Raw genomic sequence first — 23,126 nt, forward strand, 5'->3', positions numbered from 1 at the left:
AGGCCTTAAATCGCTGGTTGAAGCTGCTTCTATAGGGAAGAAAAGTCTCATTGTAGGAAGTGATGCTAGTGCACTTCACCAGATCTGGGGAATTTCGGATGTCAACTAAAGGAGTAAGCTGCTTATTGATATCTGGCAATTTCTAATAAAGGGGATAAACTGACCTTTATTACCAGGAACAAGCAGGAGGTACTAGATATTACCTTTGTATCGGAAGATATAAGTGGAAGAATATGCTACTGGGATGTGTTGGATGACCACAGCTTCTGTGACCATCGTAATATTAGTCTTAGCCTTGGAGAAAATACTGGAGTAGTGGTACCTCGGCTAAACAGAAGAAAGGCGGATTGGGATAAATTTCGGCACAAATTCTGCACCACTATCCCTCCTATACAAGAAAAGGACGAGGAAACTGAGGAGGATATAGGCATAGTGGTCAAACGGATCACGAAGGCCCTGATTGACTAGCTTGTGTCAGCATGCCCTAGTGCCAAGCCAAAAGGCAAACAGCGACCGCTATGGTAGACCCCGGAGCTGGTTGGTCTAAGGAAGGATTGAAGAAAACTCTTGAACAGAGCAAAAGCCATAAGAGCACCACACGATTGGGACATCTATATGGCTGAGCTAAGACAATATAACGGCGAGCTTAGAAAGGCTCAGAACAAATCCTGGTAGAATTCTGCACCTACGTGGAGGATACATCTGAGGCCTCTAGGCTAAGGAAGATTCTGTCCTCGAGACCTATTACGGTGGGGTATATCCAGAAGTCAGAGAATGTATTGACAATGTCTAGTGAGGAAACGCAAGAACTACTCGTTGATACACATTTTCCTGGAAATTCTCAAACGGACAACGTGGCGCCAGAAGAGGTTGTTACTGATATGCATTCGTCGGAGGCCATTAGGGAAATTGTGTCTGAGCCGAAAATCCTTTGGGCGATAAGAAGTTTCGACTCCTTTAAGTCACCAGGCCCTGATGATGTATCACCGGATGAATTGCAAGCTGAGTCGGATAGACTTGTTCCCTGGCTCAGGGAGATATACTCTGCTTGTATCAGAATGTCATATATACCAGTGGGATGGAGGGACATGAAGGTCATTTTTATTCCGAAAGCAGGAAAATCCTACCACACGAAGGCGAAAGATTTTCGTCCTATCAGTCTGTCATCCTTTATGCTGAAGACTCTTGAGAGATTGATAGAATCATATCTTAGGGCAAAGATCCCTGGAGATCGCCTATCGCGGCAACAGCATGCATATAGTAAAGGCAAATCCACTGAAACAGCCCTTCACGATCTAGTCGGCTACATAAAGTGTTCTCTCGCTGTCAAGGAATATACAATGGTAGCATTTCTTGACATTGAAGGTGCGTGAATAACGTAAAACCGACGTCAATCATGAAGGAGTTGGAGTTTCTAGGCATCAACTCTATCGCAAGGATTGGGATCTGTGGATCTAAAAAGATTGGTCAGCAGAGGAACTCCTGAAATAGGTGTACTGTCTCCTCTACTTTGGAATATAGCCATTAACAATATATTATTGTCTCTGGAAGAAAAAGGCGTACAATTGGTCTCGTATGCTGATGACGTGGCAATTGCGGTTAGGGGAAGTTTCCCTGCACTCTATGAGATATACTTCAGGAAGCTCTACGTGCAACAGCAAAGTGGGGTACCGAAAGTGGTCTGGGTATAAATCCGTGCAAGACAGAAGTAGTTCTTTTCAGCAGGAGATACCAGATGCCTACAGTGAAACCTGTCTCCTTGGGTGGAGAGAATGTTCCATTTACAGAAAGCGCAAAATACCTGGGTGTTTTTCTGGACAGGAAATTTAACTTAAAATCCAACATTTTGGAAAGGGCAAGAAAGGTCACTCTTGCCCTATACACCTTAACCTCGCGGCAGCAACCACTGCCGAGATTAAGGGATCTTTCTCTTTAGTCATGAGGCAGCCACGTACAATGTGTTATACTTGATACAATATCCGATGTTCCACAAAGTGTGGATTACACCCTACCTGAGCCGCTTTTGATAAAAATTATTGTTCCACTAATCCTGATAAAACCGATTGAAACTACGATATCCCTGGTAACAGAAGTTACATAGACTTCTATACGGATGGTTCCAAACTAAAAAACCAGGTGGGCTTTGGGGTGTATTCTAAAGATCTAGAACTGATCATATCAAAGAGGTTACTCGACCACTGCAGTGTGTATCAAGCGATTTTGAAACTGACCAAGGCTTTGTCGTCAGTCCGCTAATTCCCAAAAAATAACATGCTTCCACTTATTCACTAATTAGCGAGCTGTTCAGTGGTAGAAGCATGGTTCCATGAGACGATCATTGTTTCATATTAGGGTGCATTTCTTCGATCGCAGTAAGAAGGTATATCACAAACCGTCAATATCTCTACTCAAAAAGAAAATCAGCAACACACAAAATGGTACTTTCTGAAGCCGAAAGGTACCAAATAAATTTCTGAAGCCGAAAGATACCACATAAATTCATCTCAGAATGAAAAAATATTCAGTTCAAATGTTTATGTCTATGTGTGTAGTCTGATTCAAATTTTATTTCAATGATAACGGACCTCCTTTTTATAGTCAAGTTTGGATTCGGACTTTTATAGCTTAAGATAGCCCCCATATAAACCGATCTTATAATTTTACCTCTTGAAGGAACATAGAGCGTTAATTGCATTAGATTGCTATGCAAACTTGCACATGAACATTCCAATAAGAAACTTGGGCAAACTTCTCACATATCAATGAGTCCTGTCCGATTCAAGTTATTAAGCTCAATGCAAAGCAACACCTCTTTGTGGCGGTGAAGATTTTTGATAGATGTTCTTGCCAGGACTCGAACCTAGGCGTTAAGCGTCCTAGGCGGACATGTTAACCTCTGCGGCCTCCGATCAGATTAGATTGCTTTAAGACTAGGAATAATGAAATGCATTAGTCTTTTGCATATCATTTCCAAATGTGGTCCCCATAGATCTAAATTTCGACGTAGCTTCCATGTGGACCGAACTGACTTAGTTCTTGGAGTCGTAATTTTCATCCGATTTTTATAGTTATGAGTTAAATTAGCTTCTCCTACAGATGTTGCGAGTACAGAAATTCAAAACCAACTTCTCAATTTTGTGTTAATAAAAGGTTCATAAGGTCAAGGCATAAGGTTTGTATACAAAAGCTTGATCCGGCTAAACTTAATGCCATTTTTACGTGTTCGAGTGGTTGACTAGTGCTGTTTCTGGAAGTATCATCTCCAGAGATGGTCCGTAAGACGATTTTTTAGGTTTCCGACTGTCAAAAAGTTGTAAAAGTCGAAAACGTCGTATACTTGTATAAAACGTAGAAAAAGTCGCAAACGTCATAAACCTTAATAACTCAGTGTAAAAGTTTGATTTTTAACAAATATTATTGTCACTTATTTGTTGTATATAGAAGAGTTTATATGTAAAAAAATTTCGCAATAAAAGAAATATTAAGTTTTTTTTTTAATTTTTGCATTTACATTTTTCACACAATAAATTGGAAATATACGCAAATTTCAAGTCAATTTATAAAGTAACGTTTAAGGATTTTTTTGTGAAGCAAAAAATCAATAAATTATTAGTTTTCATCAATTATATTTAGAAATTGCAATTATTTTGTATCCTTTTGCAAAATTATTTGCTTCTCCCGTTTTAATTTGCTTTTTGAAAGCTGTTGTAAACGACATATGTTAAAAATGCATGACATCTGAGGAAGTGCCAAAATTTTTAGTTAATCAGATCAAAAATTCGACATATTTTCGTTCGAATTTTTTTTCTGTCAGAAACCTAGTTTTTTGGCTAGGTTTACGACGTTTTCGACGTATGTAATATACGTCGGAAATGTATGTCATATACGTCACTGTTTCTGACAGGCCATCTCTGATCATCTCCATGTCTGGTAGTGAATCTTTTATCTTCTGGTGCAATTTCTAGGTTAATATCATTGATAATATTATGCAAATACTTTAGAACTAAAGAATAAATGTTTGCTAATGCCGATAAGTAATGCTAATGTCAATTAAAAAATTTGAAGTCTTTCCTTTCTTCAGTTTCGTCGAATCTGCTTAATTGAAAACAGAAAAAACAAGATATTTCTTTCAGTTATCCGATGTTTTCAATTATATGAGGTCCGGGTGATGGAAATACTTTTCAACTATACGAAGTTTGTAGAATAAAGAATGTGTTCCATTGGCAGAACGTCACTAAGTTAAAGGCTTTGTAGTTGAAAAATCTGGAATTATAAAAACTGGCCCACCCGTGCACGCTCCTCTGCGCCCTTTTTATACCCATCCCCAAAGGTTGGGGGTATATTCAATTTGTCATTCAGTTTGCAATACATCGAAACACCCATTTCCGACCCTAAAAAGTATATATATTCTTGATCGTCGTACAAATTTAATACGATATAGCCAAGTCCGTCCGTCTTTCCGTCTGTCTGTTAAAATCACGCTACAGTCTCTAAAAAAAGATATATTGAGCTGAAACATTGCACAAATGCATGTTATCGGACTACATCTTAATGAAGCCCTATATAGACCGATCCGCCGATTTAGGGTCTTAGGCCCATAAAAGTCACATTTATTTTCCGATTTTGCTGAAATTTGGTACAGTGAATCGTGTTAGTCCAGTCGACTTATTTCTTCAATTTGGCCCAGATCAGTTTAGATTTGGATTTAGCTGCCATATAGACCAATCTCTCGATTTAAGGTCTTGGGTCCATAAAAGGCGCATTTATTATACGATGACGTTGAAATTTAAAACCGTGAGTTAGGTAAGGCCCCTCAACATCTTTCTGCAATATGGCAGAGATCAATTCGGTCTGTAGCTGCCATACAGACCGATCTCTCAATTTAAGGTCTTGGGCCCATAAAAGGCGCATTTATTGTCCGATGTCGCCGAAATTTGGGACAGTAAATTATGTTAGGCCCCCGACATCCTTCTGCAATTTGGCTCAGATCGGTTTAGATTTGGATATAGCTGCCATATAGACCGATCTCTCGATTTAAAGTCTTGGTCCCATAAAAGGTACATTTATAATCCGATTTCGCTCAAATGTGACACTGTGACTTATGTTAGGCTTTTTGACATTTGTGTCGTATGTGGTTCAGATCGGTCTATATTTAGATATGGCTACCAAAAAGACAAATATTTTGTTCTACAGAAATGAACAATGACTTATACTTATTAGACCACTCAATATCCGTGTCGAATTTGGTCCAAATCGGACCATATTTCGATATTGCTGCTATGGGGGTATAAATAATGCATTTTTTCACCGGATTATGACGAAAGGTGGTTTACATATATACCCGAGGTGGTTGGTATCCAAAGTTCGGCACAGCCGAACTTAACGCCTTTTTACTTGTTTATAATATACAGAAAAAAAAATTCCATATATTTGTAATCTTGCACCTTGGCTTCAAAAATTTGTGTACAATATACCAAAAAATACACTCAGAGAAATTTGTTAGTTAAATTAACAAAAATATTGGATTAGCAACAGATAGTCTGCTGGAAATGGGAAAGTAACAATTTCTAGCAAAAACGGCAAACATTTTCCTCTGTTTTAGATGGTGAAATGTCATCAAAACTTTAGGAAGTCTTATGTCTGACCTTATTTTTTGAGTTTCCAAACTCAATTTTTTCAAATTCTCTAAGACAAAATATCTAGTAAAATCATATTTATACTTTAAAATGAAAAATGTACGTCTAAAATTGTCACAAATATGTACAATATATTAATATGAAGGAAATGTGTAAACTATTGTTTAGAAGTTAAAATAATTAAAACCGTTGCCTGCCAGGTTAAAACATTGTAATGTAAAATCAGCAAAGAGTATTTGCTCATATCAGAAAACTTATTTCTTTGGGTTAAAGACTAACAGCCGTATCCACAAAACTTTTTGAAGCCTTAAAATTGGTTTATTTGGCAGTTCTACACAGAAAATCTGTCAAATAAACCCATTCAAGCCTTCTGTGTCTACATTCTCATTGTTTTTTTTTTTTTTTTTTTTTTTTTTTTTTTTTGGCTAATCGTAAACCAATTTGCATTCCAAATCGGTCTATAACCTAATATAGCTCCCATATAAACCAGTCTCTCGATTTTCCTTGTTCGGTTTCTAGAAGATTTTAGTTTTGCTGGTTTGACAGAAGTTTGGTATATGAAATAAAGTTATGCCCTTCAATTTAATTCATTTCGTATACATTTTAAGCGGAATCCATAATGGTGGGTTCCCAAGATTCGGGCCGGCCGAAATTAGCACGTTTTTTCCTGATTTACATAATAAAGATATGAGCCCATCATATAATGCAAAAGACTGCATCCTATGCCTTAATTCTTTAAGCTGTCCACCAACTAACTAATAATTACATTAACTAAGATTAATTGTTCATACCCTCCACCATAGTATGTGGAGGGTTTGAACGAAATATTCGTCTAAGACCCCTTGATCGTTTCGACATTCTGAGTCGATCCAGACATGCCCGCCCGTCCCTCTTTCCGTCCCTCTGTCCGTCCCTCCGTCGTTCCATCTGTCGAAATCATGATAGCGGTCGAACGCGTAAAGCCAGCAGCTTGAAATATTGCACAGGTACTTAATATTGACGTAGGTTGTTGGAGATTGTAAATGGGTCACATCGGTTCAAATTTTGATAAAGCCCACATATAAAGCGGTCCCTGGATTTGAATATTTGAACCCTTAGAAGCTTTATTTTTCATCCGATTTCGCTAAAACAAAGACTTAAGTTACGGTTATGACCGAATCTATTATATAACAAGTAAAAGCGTGCTAAGTTCGGCCGGGCCGAATCTTATATACCCTCCACCATTCATCGCATTTGTCGAGTTCTTTTCCCGGCATCTCTTCTTAGGCAAAACAGGATATAAGAAAATATTTGCCCTGCTATTAGAGCGATATCAAGATATGGTCCGGTTTAGACCACAATTAAATTATATGTTGGAGACCTGTGTAAAATGTAAGCCAATTCGAATAAGAATTGCGCCCTTTGGGGGCTCGAGAAGTAAAATAGAGAGAACGATTTATATGGGAGCTGTATCGGGCTATAGTCCGATTCAGACCATAATAAACACGGATGTTGATGGTCATGAGAGGATCCGTCGTAAATAATTTCAGGCAAATCGGATAATAATTGCGACCTCGAGACGCTCAAGAAGTCAAGACCCAAGATCGGTTTATATGGCAGCTATATCAGGTTATGGACCGATTTGATCAATACTTAGCCCAGTTGTTTGATATGATAACAAAACACGTCGTGCAAAAATTTTGTTCCAATCGGATAAGAACTGCGCACTCTAGATGCTCAAGAAGTCAAGACCCAAGATCGATTTATATGACAGCTATATCAGGTTATGAACCGATTTGAACCATACTTAGCCCAGTTGTTTGATATGATAGCAAAACACGTCGTGCAAAATTTTATTCCAATCGGATAAGAACTGCGCAAGAAGTCAAGACCCAAGATCGATTTATATGGCAGCTATATCAAAACATGAACCGTTTCAAACTATACTCAGCACGGTTGTTGAAAGTCATAATAAAACACCACGTGCAAAATTTCAGTCAAATCGGACCAGAATTGCGCCCTCTAGAGGCTCAAAAAGTCAAGACCCAAGATCGGTTTATATGGCAGCTATATGAAAACAAGGAACGATATGACCCATTTATATTCCCAACCGACCTACACTAATAAAAAGTATTTGTGGAAATTTTCAAGCGGCTAGCTTTACTCCTTCGAAAGTTAGCGTGCTTTCGACATATAGACAGACGGACGGACATGGCTAGATCGATATAAAATGAATAAGAATAAAAATACTTTATGGGGTCTTAGACGGATATTTCGAGTAGTTACAAACAGAATGACGAAATTAGTATATCCCCATTCTACGGTGGAGGGTATAAAAATGAAATTGTTGCGCTTTGTTTGTTTGTTTGCCTGTTCCGCATAGACTCAAAAACGGCGGAAATGATTTTGATGAAATTTTTTTGAGTTCCATGGCAATATGGGGCTCCAATGAAAGGTATTTGCGAGTAAAATACGAATCTGAATCTTGGTCCCCAAATGTGGGACCACGTTTCTGGGGGTCCACCCCTTCCCCAAAACACCCCCCAAACAGGACTTATTTACTGACCATGGCAATATGGGGCTTAAATAAAAGGTATTTGAGTGTAGAATACGAATCTGATATCCAGATGTGGGGCCAAAACGAATTTGATGTCAAATTTTGAGGCCAATGGCAATATGGGGTTCAACTAAATGATGTGTAGATAGATGAGAATAGAACACGTGACTGATATCTTTTCAGGGCCTAGTAATTGGGGGACCACTCCACTCCGCAATACACCCCTAAATCAGGCATATTTACAGACTATGTTAAAGTAGGGCTTAAATGAAAGGTATTGGGGGACATAGCAAGAAATGATATCTACTTTCGGGACCAATTTTCTAGGGGTCTACCCTTTTCCCAAAATACACCACAAACAGCATGCCAATGCCAAACGACCATGACAATATGTGGCTTTAATGAAAGGTATTTTAGACTAGAAAACTAATTTAGTAACCAATTTTGGGGCCATGTATTTGGGGACGCCTCATCCTGTAAACTTCGCTTAAACCAATGGCAATATGGGGTTTAAATAAATGGTATTTGAGAGAAGAGCACGATGCTGATATTTTTTCAGGGCCAAGTGTCCCCGGGACCACCTCGCCCCCGTAAATACCCCTAAATCAGACATCATGAGAATATCGGGCTGAAATAAAGTATTTTAAGAATGGAGTACACCTTACATCCAAACTTAAATTCATAGATTAATATAGATCATATGGGATTCAGATAAAGGCACTTATATTGTTAAACTGTTAGTCAAGCTCTTTAATTGTCGAAAATAAATATAAAGATTTTGCTCCATATAAAGTAAAAGAAGGCGCAGCGGACCCGGTTCAGCTAGTCTTATATATAAAAATCAATTTGTGTTTGTTTGTAGGTTTGTTTGTTTGTATGTTTGTGTGTTCCTTATAGACTCAGAAACGGCTGAACCGATTTTCTTGAAATTTCACAGATGGTGTATAATGATCCCGTGGTGAAAATATGGTACTACATTTTTTGATATCTGAATGGAGGGGGGGGGGGGGGGGAGGGGGGGTGAACCCTCCCCCTTACTCTAATTTTCAGAAACGCCAGATCTCGGAGATGGGTGGTGCGATTTAAGCGAAATTTTTGTGTGCTCTCATATAGTACCCTAAAAATAAAAATTATGTATCCAAATTTCGGGTGGGGTACCTAGGAGGGCCGCCCCACCCTAAAACCTACCAAATATATATTTAGACCAATCACGACAATATGGGACTCAAATGAAAGGTATTGATTATAAGAAAACGTATCTGATATCCAATTGTCAAACCAAGTGCTAGGGGGACCACCCCAAGCCCCAAAACAACCCTAAATCCGACATATTTACCGACCATGGCAATATAGGACTCAAATGAAAGGTATTTGCGAATAGAATACAAATCTAATATCCAAATGTGGGGCCACGTTTCTGGGGGTCCACCCCTTCCCCAAAACACCCCACAAACAGGACTTTTTTACTGACCATGGGAATAAGGGGCTTAAATAAAAGGTATTTAAGTGTAGAATTCGAATCTGATATCCAAATGTAGGACCAAGCCTCGCCCCCAAAAATTCCAACCAAGGGGACAAATTTACGACCATAGCAATATGGGGATCAAATGAAAGGTTTTTGGGAGTAAAGCGCGACTCTGATATTAATATTTGGGAAAAGTGTCTATGGGGCCACCCCACCCCCACAACACCACCCAAATAGGAAGAAGTTGCTAACTGTTGCAATATGAGGCTCAAATAATAGGGTTTTAGAGTAGAACACTAATCTGATATATATATTCAAAGCCAAGTGAGTGAGTGCTCGCCCCATCCCCAAACCACCCCACCAAGCCGGGCATGTTTGTTTTAAATTAAAGGTATTTGGGAGTAGATCACGTATCTGATATCATCATTAGGGACCAACTGTCTAGGGGACGTCGCACTACCATACCAACCCCCAAATAGGACGTATTTGCCCACCAAGACAATTTAAAGTGGAACTAAATATTTATAGTTTTTAGGGCCAATACCCCAAACCGGAAATATTGGCTGATTTTTGCAATAAGGAGTTTAAATGAGATTAGAAAGCGAATTTGATATCCAATTTTGAGGATAATGGCAATAGGGGTTCAAATAAATGATATATAGATATATGAGAATAGAGCACGTTGCTAATATATTATCAAGGCTTAGTGTTTGGGGGACCACCCCAATCCCCAAAACAACCCTAAATCGGGCATATTTAGCGATTATGTCAATATGGAGCTTAAATGAAAGGTATTTGGGGGTAGAGCAAGAATTGATAACCACTGTCGGGACCAATTTTCTAGGTCCCCACAAACAAAAATTTTTTACTAACCATCGCAATATGGGGCTCAAATAAAGGTATTTGGGAATAGAATATGAATTTGATATATCCAAATGTAGGTCCATGTATTTGGGACATCACCCTTCCCCATTACACCCCCGAAAGGGTAAACATTTTTCGACCATGCCAATATGTGGCTCAAATGAAAGGTATTTGATATTAGAAAACGAATTTCATAACCTATTTTGGGGCCATGGGGGGGAAGCCTCGTCGTGCAAACTCCCCTAAACCAATGGCAATATAGGATTTAAATAAATGGTTTTTGAAAGAAGAGCACGATGCTGATATTGTTTCAGGGCCAAGTGTCTGGTGGACCACCTCACCCGCGAAAACACCCCTAAATCAGATATCATGAGAATATCAGGCTGAAATAAAGTATTTTAAGAATGGAGTACACCTTACATCCAAACTTAAATTCGTAGACCAATGAAGATCATATGGAATTCAGATAAAGGCACTTATATTGTTAAACTGTTAGTCAAGCGATATACTATTTTCGTAATATGGTATTTCACTAAAAGCTCTTTAATTGTCGAAAATAAATATTCCAAAGCAAAGAGGAAAAGAAGGCGCAGCGGAGCGGGCCCATGTCAGCAACAGAAATAACCTCTATAGAAACCGATCCTCGGATTTGAATTCTTGAGCCCTTAGAAGTCTCAATTATCATCCGATTTGGCTTAAATTTCGAACATAGAGTTGTGCTGTGACTTTCAACATTCATATAAGTATAATTTGTATTGGTCTAAAAACAGATATAGCCCCCATATAAACCGATCCCCGGATTTGACTTCTTGATCCCTTAAAAGCCTACATTTTCACCTGATTTGGCTGAAATTTGGCCCAAAGCCCTATCTTACGACTTACAACATCAATGTTAGGTTTTATCCGAACACGTCAATATGGTGATATAGGCCCCCCTAAGTACCGATATCCCGATATGATTTCTTGAGGCCAAAATATTTCAAATGCAAACTTAGTTAATAAGTGTAAATTTTTAGTAGAATCCACGGAACTTAGCACACTTTTACTTGTTTTAAATTTTTACAGTACTTGGCGTTGAGGATGTAAACTTGTTGTTTTTGACAAACGTTTAAGAAATTGTTACGAAATCAAAAGGGAATATAAAAGCAAAAAAAAAGAATAGGCACTGACGCGAAATTTGACGACATTTTCAATCGGCACTTTGACATCCGCAATGTTCATGGGGTCCTTCCCATCTTTTGTTTTCGGCAAGTGACCTAACCTTCTTGATTAAGCCATGGAAATTAATATATCTCCATCCTTTGCTGTACGGTTGAAACTAAAAAAGTTTCCAAATAATTTCTAAAGAAGTTATGGCATTGTGAAATGGTCGCTCAATGTAAAAATTCAGAGAACTGTCAAATCAGACAAGAACTGCGACCTTAATAAACGACCTATACTAATAAGCATGTTTTACACAAAGTAAGCGTGTTTTTCACAGATAGATGGACGGGCGGACGGAAATGACTATATCGACTTAAAATGTCATGACGATCAAGAATATAAATATTTTACAACGCCTTAGACGAAAATTTGGAGGTGTAATAAACGGAATGACGAAATTAGTATACCTCCATCCTATGGTGGAACGTATAAAAGTTGCTATATTTTAGTTTTTGGTTCATAAAATGCTGATTTTGATGAAATTTTGCACTTGCTTTTTTCGGGAAAACAACAACGTTTCGATATGGCTATCCTTATTTAAAATGTTCGCAAAGCTCCCATATAAATTGTATCACAATTTATGAATTTTTTTGGTAGAAAACCTAAACTTTTGCCCTAATAAAATATGTTCCAATTACAAGACATTTCAGGTATTATTTTTGGTATGACCTCTAATGACGAAAACATAAAAGTAGACTGCTTTTGGCTTTTTTTTGTAATTTTTATACCCGCCACCGAAGGGTATATACAGTTCGTCATTCAATTTGCAACACATTGACATATCCATTTACGACCCTGTAAAGTATATAAAGGGTGATTTTTTTGAGGTTAGGATTTTCATGCATTAGTATTTGACAGATCACGTGGGATTTCAGACATGGTGTCAAAGAGAAAGATGCTCAGTATGCTTTGACATTTCATCATGAATAGACTTACTAACGAGCAACGCTTGCAAATCATTGAATTTTATTACCAAAATCAGTGTTCGGTTCGAAATGTGTTCATTCACCGTAACGTTGCGTCCAACAGCATCTTTGAAAAAATACGGTCCAATGATTCCACCAGCGTACAAACCACACCAAACAGTGCATTTTTCGAGATGCATGGGCAGTTCTTGAACGGCTTCTGGTTGCTCTTCACTCCAAATGCGGCAATTTTGCTTATTTACGTAGCCATTCAACCAGAAATGAGCCTCATCGCTGAACAAAATTTGTCAAAATTTGAACACATTTCGAACCGAACACTGATTTTGGTAATAAAATTCAATGATTTGCAAGCGTTGCTCGTTAGTAAGTCTATTCATGATGAAATGTCAAAGCATACTGAGCATCTTTCTCTTTGACACCATGTCTGAAATCCCACGTGATCTGGCAAATACTAATGCATGAAAATCCTAACCTCAAAAAAATCACCCTTTATATGTATTCTTGATCGTAGTAAGAATCTAAGACGATCAGCCATGCCCGCCTATCCGTGTGTCTGTTGATTCACGCCATAGTCTTTAAAAATAGAGATATTGAGCTGAAACTGTGCTCATATTCCGTTATGTTCACAGGCAGGTTAAGTGTGAATATGGACTATATCCGACTATATCTTGATATAGCCCCCATGTAGACCGATCTGCGGACTTAAGGTCTTAGACCCATTAAAGCCACCTTTATTAGACGATTTCGCTGAAATGTTATACTGCAAGTTGTGTAAAACCTTTCGACATCCCTATTCAATATGGCTCAAATCGGTCCAGATTTGGATATAGCTGCCATGTATACCTATCTATCGATTTAAGGTTATAGGCCAATAAAAGATGATTATTTCAACCGATTTTGCTGGAATTAGGAGCAATGAGTTGCAATAGGCTCCTCGACATCCGTACCGAGTATGACTAAGAATGGTCTATATTTCGATATAACTGCCACATCGACCGATCTCTCAATATAAGGACTTGGACCCACAATAGGCCCATTTATTGTTCTATTTCGGCAGGTATATCTAAATATAGCCTGATCTTGGCCATACTCGGTGGGAATGTCGAAAGGTCTAACAGAACTCATTGTGTCAAATTTCAGCGAAATCGGTTAATAAACTCATCTTTTATGGGCCTTAAATCTAAAATTGGGAGATCGTTATATATGACAGGTATATCTAAATATGGACCAAACTAGGCCGTATTGAACAGGGATATTAAGGAGCCTAATAGAATTCGCTGTCCCAAATTTCACCGAAATTTGACAATAAATCCGACTCTTGTGGCCTAATACAACTCACTATCTCGAATTTCAGCAAAATCGGATAATAAATGTGGTTTTATGGGCCCAATGCTATATAAAGATATAGTCCGATGTAGCCCATCTTCGAACTTAACCTGCCTATTGAAAAAAAAAATAATCTGTGCAAAGTTTCAGCTCAATATTTCCATTTTTAGAGTGATTTCATAACACAGACGGGCAAAGGCACGGACATGGCTAGATCGTCTAGCCATTTTTTATGACGATTAAGATATATATATATTAAGAATATATATATATAATTAAGAATGTTTTTCCATACTTGTAATCAGGTGCAATTGTGCTGTAAATTATTTGTATTAAATTAAATTTTTAAGTATTTCCATTTTCCAATTCCCAATTTCTATTATATAACACGTATCTCACATATCAATGAGTGCAGTCCGATTCAAGTTCAAGCTCAATGATAGGGGGCCTCCTTTTTATAGCCGAGTCCGAACGGCGTGCCGCAGTGCGACACCTCTTTGGAAAGAAGTTTTACATGGCATAGTAACTCACAAATGTTGCCAGCAGTAGAAGGGGAAAACCACCGCTGAAAATTTTTCTGATGGTCTTGCCAGGATTCGAACCGAGGCATTCAGCATCATAGGCGGACATGCTAACCTCTGCGCTACGGTGACCTCCACGGTGTCTGTTCCGTATAGACTCAATAAAATTTACACGGCCACCTTATCCCAAAAATACGAAACTGCTATATAATTTTGGGTTCAAATAAACCCGAAACCCACCCAGACGGACATGTTTACCGATTGGGACAATATGGGTATCAAAAGAAAGGTATTTAATAGTAGAGTACGAACTTGGTATACAAATTTCGACCAAAGTGATCGGGGGGTCCCCCATCCCCAAAAAAACCCCCCAACAGGACTTGTTTACCGCTTTGGGCGTAGAAATGTATTCCTTTGTATCTGCGGGGCCTCCCCACCCCCCAAACTCCCCCACAGGGCATATTTACCAATTGGGACAATATGTATGTCAAATGAAAGGTATTTAAAAGTAGAGTAAGAATCTTATACAAAAAGTTATTTCTCCGCATCTGAGGCGCCTCCCCATCCCCCAAAACCCCCAGCAGGGATTATTTACCTATTGGGAAAATTTGGATATCAAATAGAAGGTGTTTGGAAGTTGAGTACACATCTGTTATAAGAGTTTGGTCCAAGGTATCTACGGGGCCTTCAAAACCCCTTAAACGGGCGCGAATGTCCAATGTCACAAAATGGGTATCAAATGAAAGGTCTTTGGGAGTTGACAACGATTCTGGTATACATATTTGGGATGGAATCTGGGACCGGCCCATTCACTAAATGCCCTTCAATAGGACGTGTAGTTCGAGCAGGATGATATGTGAATTAAAAGAAAGGCCTATGCCAGTAGAGTTCGAATCTAATATTGAAAAAAAAGATTCAAGAAACTGGGTCACGTCCAGCCGTCCTGCCATTCAGCAGGTCATGTATATGGCGACAATAAGGGACAGAATAAAATTATCTTTTGGGTCTTATCGCTGTGGGACCGACCCTCTCCTCCCAATAAAAACAACACCAAACTGTGGCATAGGACGACTGAGAATATATTGTACTCAAATGAAAGGATGTGTCAGAGTTCAAACCCCCTTCCCCTTTCCTACGCTAATAATACATGACGTCATATCAGGATAGAATAAGACAACAATAAAAGGTCTTTGGTAGTAAAGTACACTTTTTATCCTTAAATAGGGATACACAGGAGGACCTACGGATCTTTAAAAGTGCGGTATCCCAAGTGTTAGCTTTGAAATATGATTTTGAATGTAGATAACGAAAACAAAATTAATAAGTGTGGATCTGAACGAGACCCGTTGCCCTGAATATCTTGATCGTCACCTTCAAAATCCTAGACATTATAGAGCTGAAACAACATTGTGCTCTAGCACGATGCTGGTTTTATTTCAGTGTCCGCCCCTAAACTCCCTTCAAACAGGCCATGATTGCCTAGTACGGCAATAAGGGGCTCAAATAATAGGTATTTGATAGTAGAAAACGAATTTGATATCCAATTTTGAGGCCAAGTGTTTAGGGGTAGTCTCACCCCATAGGGGTAGTCTCACCTCATAAACCAATAGCAATTACGGCTCAAACTATAGAAATTTAGCAATAGAGCACGATGCTGATATTTTTTCAGGGCTGACCACCGCGCCACCCTAGTTGCCCCTGAAACTGGACATATTTGTGGACTATGGCAAACAGGGGCTCAAATCTAATATCCGTTTTTTATCCAAGTGTTTCAGGGACGACTCATCTCATAAACACCCCCTGAACCACACATATATACCGACTATAGCAATATGTTGCTCAAATTAAGTTTTTAGGAGTAGAGTATGAAACTGATATCCACTTTCGGGCAAAGGGTATGGCTACTCCAATATACCACCAAAACCAAGAGAATGAAGTAGATCCAACATCCAAACTTTAATGGACCCTCTCCTTACTCTATTTTCAAAAGGGCCAGATCTCTGAGATGGATGGGGCGATTTACTCGAAATATAGTACATTTATAGTAACTCAAAAAGGGCTCAGATAAAATACGAGAGTGAAAGAAGGCGCAGCGGAGCGGGCCTGTTCAGCTAGTTAAAAAAAAAAAAATAAGTGCCTTTGCCCGAATCACATATGATCTTTATTGCTCTACGAATTTAAGTTTGGATGTAAGGTGTACTCCATTCTTAAAATACTTTATTTCAGCCCACTACTCTCATGATATCTGATTTAGGGGTGTTTTCGGGGGTGAGGTGGTCCCCCACGCAATTGGCCCTGAAAAAATATCACCATCGTGTTCTTCTTTCAAAAACCATTTATTTAAACCCCATATTGCCATTGGTTTAGGGGAGTTTACACGATGAGACGTCCCCCAAACACATGGCTCGAAAATCAAATCCGTTTTCTTATCTTAAATACCGCATGTTGGCAAGGTCGAAAAATGTTTACTCCTTGGCGGGTGTTTTGAAGAAGGGGTGATTCCCTAAATACATGGTCCTAAATTTGGATATTAAATTCGTATTCTACTCCCAAATACCTTTATTTGAGCCCCATTTTGCGATGGTCACTAAAAAATCGCTGCATGTGGGGTACTATGGGAGAGGGGTTGACCCCAAGAAAATTGGTCCCGAAAGTGGGTATCAATTTTTGCTCTACCCCCAATACCTTTCATTTAAGCCCCACATTGACATGGTCGGTATATTTGGCCGATTTAGGGGTGTTTTTGGGGATTGGTCTGGTCCCCCAAACACTAAGCCCGGAAAATATATCAGCAAAGTGCTCCATTCTCATATATCTATATATCATTTATTTGAACCCCATATTGCCATTGGCCTCAAAATTGAATATCAAATTTGTTTTAAAATCTCATTTAAACTCCTTATTGAAAAAGTCAGCAAATTTGTCCGGTTTTGTGTATTGGCCCTAAAAACTATAAATATTTAGTTCCACTCTCTTTACGACCCAAATTGTCTTGGTGAGGAAATAAGTCCTATTCGGGGGTTGTTATGGTGGTGGGACTTCCCCTAAACATTGGGGGTGGGGTGGGATGGCCCCATAGACACTTTTCACAAATATTGATATCAGATTCGTGCTTTACTCCAAAAGACCTTTCATTTGAGCCCCAGACAGCTATGGTCGTAAATTTGTCGCTTTGGGGGATTTTTTGGGGGCGAGGCTTGGTCCTACATTTGGATATCAGATTCTAATTCTACACTCAAATACCTTTTATTTAAGCCACATATTCCCATGGTCAGTTAATAAGTTCTGTTGGTTGGGTGTTTTAGGGAAGGGGTGGACACCCAGAAACGTGGTTCCACATTTGGATATTAGATTTGTATTCTACTCGCAAATACCTTTCATTTGCGTTCCATATTGCAGTGGTCGGCAAATATGTCCGATTTAGGGGTGTTTTGGGGGATGGGGTGATCCCCAAGCACTTGGTTCGACAATTGGATATCAGATACGTTTTCTTTTCCTCAATATCTTTCATTTGAGATCCATATTGCGGTGATTGGTCTAAATATATATTTGGTAGGTTTTAGGGTGGGGCTGCCCTCCTAGGAACCCCATCCGAAATTTGGATACAAAATTTTTATTTTTAGAGTACTATATGAGAGCACACAATAATTTCGCTTAAATTGCACCACCCATCTCCGAAATATGGCGTTTCTGAAAATTAGAGTAAGGGGGAGGGTCCCCCCCCCCCCCTCGATTCAGATATCAAAAAAATGTAGTACCCTATTTTCACCACGGGATCATTATGCACCATCTGTGAAATTTCAAGAAAATCGGTTCAGTCGTTTCTGAGTCTATAAGGAACACACAAACATACAAACAAACAAACCTACAAACAAACACAAATTGATTTTTATATATAAGACTAGCTGAACCGGGCCCGATCCGCTGCGTCTTCTTTTACTTTATATGGAGCAAAATTTTTATACCCTCCACCATAAGATAGGGGGTATACTAATTTCGTCATTCTGATTGTAACTACTCGAAATATTCGTCTGAAACCCCATAAAGTATTCATATTCTTGATCGTCGTGAAATTTTATGTCGATCTAGCCATGTCCGTCCGTCTGTCCGTCCGTCCGTCCGTCCGTCTGTCTGTCGAAAGCACGCTAACTTCCGAAGGAATAAAGCTAGCCGCTTGAAATTTTGCACAAATACTTCTTATTAGTGTAGGTCGGTTGGTATTGTAAATGGGCCATATCGGCCCATGTTTTGTTACGATATCCAACAACTGTGCCAAGTATGGTTCAAATCGGTTCATAACCTGATATAGCTGCCATATAAACCGAACTGGGGTCTTGGCTTCTTGAGCCTCTAGAGTGCGCAATTCTTATCCGATTGGAATGAAATTTTGCACGACGTGTTTTGTTACGATATCCAACAACTGTGCCAAGTATGGTTCAAATCGGTTCATAACCTTATATAGCTGTCATATAAACCGATCTTGGGTCTTGACTTCTTGAGCCTCTAGAGGGCGCAATTCTTATCCAATTTGAATGAATTTTGGTACGTAGTATTTTGTTATGATATCCAACAACTGTGTCAAATATGGTTCAAATCGGTACATAATCTGATATAGCTGTCATATAAACAGATCTGGGGACTTGACTTCTTGAGCTTCTAGAGGGCGCAATTTCTATCCGATTTGGCTGAAATTTCGCAAGACGTTTTTTATTGTTACTTTCAACAACTATGTCAAATAAAGTACAAGTCGGTTCATAACCTGATATAGCTGCCATATAAACCGATCTAGGATCTTGGCTTCTTGAGCTTCTAGAGGTCGCAATTATTTTCCGATTTGCCTGAAATTTTGTACGACGGATTCTCTCATGACCATTAACATGCGTGTTTATTATGGTCTGAATCGGTCTATAGGCCGATACAGCTCCCATATAAATCGATCTCTCTATTTTACTTCTTGAGCCCCCAAAGGGCGCAAATCTTATTCGAATTGGATGACATTTTACACAGGTCTCCAACATATAATTTAATTGTGGTCCAAACCGGACCATATCATGATATCGCTCTAATAGCAGAGCAAATCTTTTCTTATATCCTTTTTTTTGCCTAAGAAGAGATGCCAGGAAAAGAGCTCGACAAATGCGATCCATGGTGGAGGGTATATAAGATTCGGCCCGGCCGAACTTATCACGCTTTTACTTGTTATATTTATTTTCGACAATTAAAGAACTTGACTAACAGTTTAAAAATATAAGTGCCTTTATCTGAATCCCATATGATCTATATTGGTCTATGAATTTAAGTTTGGATGTAAGGTGTATTCCATTCTTAAAATACTTTATTTCAGCCCGATATTCGCATGATGTCTGATTTAGTGGTGTTTTCGGGGGCGAGGTGGTCCCGGGGACACTTGGCCCTGAAAAATATCAGCATCGTGCTCTTCTCTCAAATACCATTTATTTAAACCTTATATTGCCATTGATTTAAGCGAAGTTTACAGGATGAGGCGTCCCCAAACACATGGCCCCAAAATTGGTTACTAAATTAGTTTTCTAGTCTCAAATACCTTTCATTAGAGCCACATATTGGCATGGTCGAAAAATGTTGGGGAAGGGGTGATGGCCTAAATACATGATCCTACATTTGCATATCAAATTCGTATTCAACTCGTAAATACCTTTATTTGAGCCCCATATTGCGATGGTCAGTAAACAATTGCTGTTTGTGTTTTTTTTTGGGAAAAGGGTAGACCCTTAGAAAATTGGTCCCGAAAGTGGATATCATTTCTCGCTCTGCCCCCAATACCTTTCATTTAAGCACTACGTGAACATAGTTTGTAAATATGCCTGATTTAGGGGTGTATTGGGGAGTGGAGTGGTCCCCCAATTACTAAGCCCTGAAAATATATCAATGTTCTATTCTCATCTATCTACACATCATTTAGTTGAACACCATATTGTCATTGGCCTCAAAATTTGACATCAAATTCGTTTTCTAATCTCAAATACCATTCATTTAAAACCCTTATTGCCAAAGCCAGCAAATATGTCCGGTTTGGAGTATGGACCTTAAAAACAATGAATATTGAGGTCCACTGTCTTGAAGAACCAAATTTTCTTGGTGAGCGAATACGTCCTATTTGGGGGTTGTTATGGTGGTGGGACGTCCCCTAGACAGTTGGTCCCGAATGTTGATGATATTAGATTCATGGTCTACTCCCAATTACCTTTCATTTGAGCGCCATTTTTCCATAGTCGGCCAACATGACCGGTTTGGGGGTGTTTTGGGGATGGAGTGGCCACTCAGTGACTTGGCTTTGAAAATATATATCAGATTCGTTTTCTACCGTAAAAAAACTCTCATTATACCCACCACCGAAGGATGGGGGTATATTCATTTTGTCATTACGTTTGCAACACATCGAAATATCCATTTCCGACCCTATAAAGTATATATATTCTTGATCAGCGTAAAAATCTAAGACGATCTAGACATATCCGTCCGTCTGTCCGTCTGTCTGTTGAAATCACGCTACAGTCTTTAAAAATAGAGATAGAGCTGAAATTTTGCACAGATTCTTTTTTTTGTCCATAAGCAGGTTAAGTTCGAAGATGGGCTATATCGGACTATATCTTGATATAGCACCCATACAGACCGATCCGCCGATTTAGGGTCTTAGGCCCATAAAAGCCACATTTATTATCCGATTTTGTTAAAATTTGGGACAGTGAGTTGTGTTAGGCCCTTCGATATCCTTTGTAAATTTAGATCGGTCCAGATTTGGATATAGCTGCCATATAGACCGATCCTCCGATTTAGAGTCTAAGGCCCATAAAAGCCACATTTATGGTCCGATTTTGCTGAAATTTGGGACAGTGAGTTGTCTTAGGCCCTTTGACATGTTTCTTTAATTTGGTCCAGATCGGTTCAGATTTGGATATAGCTGCCATATAGACCGATCCTCCGGTTTAGGGTCTTAGGCCCATAAAAGCCACATTTATTATCCGATTTTGATGAAATTCGGGGCAGTGAATTGTGTAAGGCCCATCGACATCCTTCATTAATTTGGCTCAGATCGGTCCAGATTTGGATATAGCTGCCATATAGAGAGATTCTCCGATTTATGGTGTAAGGCCCATAATAGCCACATTCATTATACGATTTTGCTGAAATTTGGGACAGTGAGATGTGTTAGGCCCTTTGACATATTTCTTCAATTTGGTACAAATTTGGATATAGCTGCCATATAGACCGATTTCTTGATTTATGGTTTTGGGCCCATAAAATGCTCATTTATTGCCCGATGTCACCGAAATTTGGAACAGTGAGTTAAGTTAAGCCCCTTGACATACTTCTGCAATATCGCACAGATCGGTTCAGATTTGAATATAGCTGCCATATAGACCGATCTCTGGATTTAAGGTTTAGGGCCCATAAAAGAGGCATTTTTTGTCCGATTTCGCCGAAATTTGGGACAGTGCTTAGTGTTAGGCTCTTCGACATGTTTATGCAACTTGGCCAAATCGGTCCAGATTTGATATAGCTGCCATGTAGACCGATATCTCGATTTAAAGTCTTGGCCCCATAAAAGGCGCATTTATAATCCGATTTCACTGAAATTTGACACAGTGACGTATGTTCGGCTTTTCGACATCCGTGTCGTATATAGTTCAGATCGGTATGAGGTATATGAGTATAAGGTATGAAATTTTCACCGAATTTTGATGAAAGGTGGTTTACATATATACCGAGGAGGTGGGTATCCAAAGTTCGGCCGGCCGAACATAACGCCTTTTTACTTGTTTTAGCTTTATATTACAATGGGTGGTTTTATGGGGGTGGGGTGGACCCATAGAAACTTTTGCCGAATATGGATATCAGATTTGTGCTTTACTACCAAAGACCTCTCATTTGAGCCCCATATTGCTATGGTCGTAAATTTGTCCTCTTTGGGGAATGTTCTCGGGGATGGGCGGCCTCCAAACACTTGGCCCCACATCTAGAATCAGATACACTCAAATACCTTTTATTTAAGCACCATATTGCCATGGTCAGTAAATAAGTCCTGTTTGGGGGGTGTTTGTGGAAGGGGTGGTCTGACATATAGATGTCAGATTCGTATTTTACTCATAAATACCTTTCATTTGAGTCCAATATTGCCGGTAAATAAGTCCGATTTAGGGTGTGTTGGGGGGTTGGGGGTTGTCTCCCACACACTTGCTCCGACAATTGGATAGAAGATACGTTTTCTACTCTTAAATACCTTCATTTGAGTTCAATTTGTCTTGATTGGTCCTATGTATATATTTGGTAGGTTTTGAGGTGGGGCGCCCCTAGGTAACCATCCAAAATTTGAATACTATACAAAAGCATACAAACTTTCGCTTAAATCGCACCACCCATCTCCGAGATCTGAAAATTTGGGTAGGGGAGGGTCCACTCCCCCTACAGATTTAAAAAAAATTTAGTACCCCATTTTAACCATGGGATCATTATGCACCATCTGTAACAATTTTAAGAAAATCAGTTCAGCCGTTATGAGTCTATAAGGAAACACTCAAACAAACACAAATTGATATTTATATATAAGATAGCTGGACAGGGCCCGATCCAGGCGCCTTCTTTCACTTTCTATACGGTCACGTCAGGAAG

Source organism: Stomoxys calcitrans, chromosome 1 (assembly GCF_963082655.1).
Source record: "Stomoxys calcitrans chromosome 1, idStoCalc2.1, whole genome shotgun sequence".
Classification (NCBI taxonomy): domain Eukaryota; kingdom Metazoa; phylum Arthropoda; class Insecta; order Diptera; family Muscidae; genus Stomoxys; species Stomoxys calcitrans.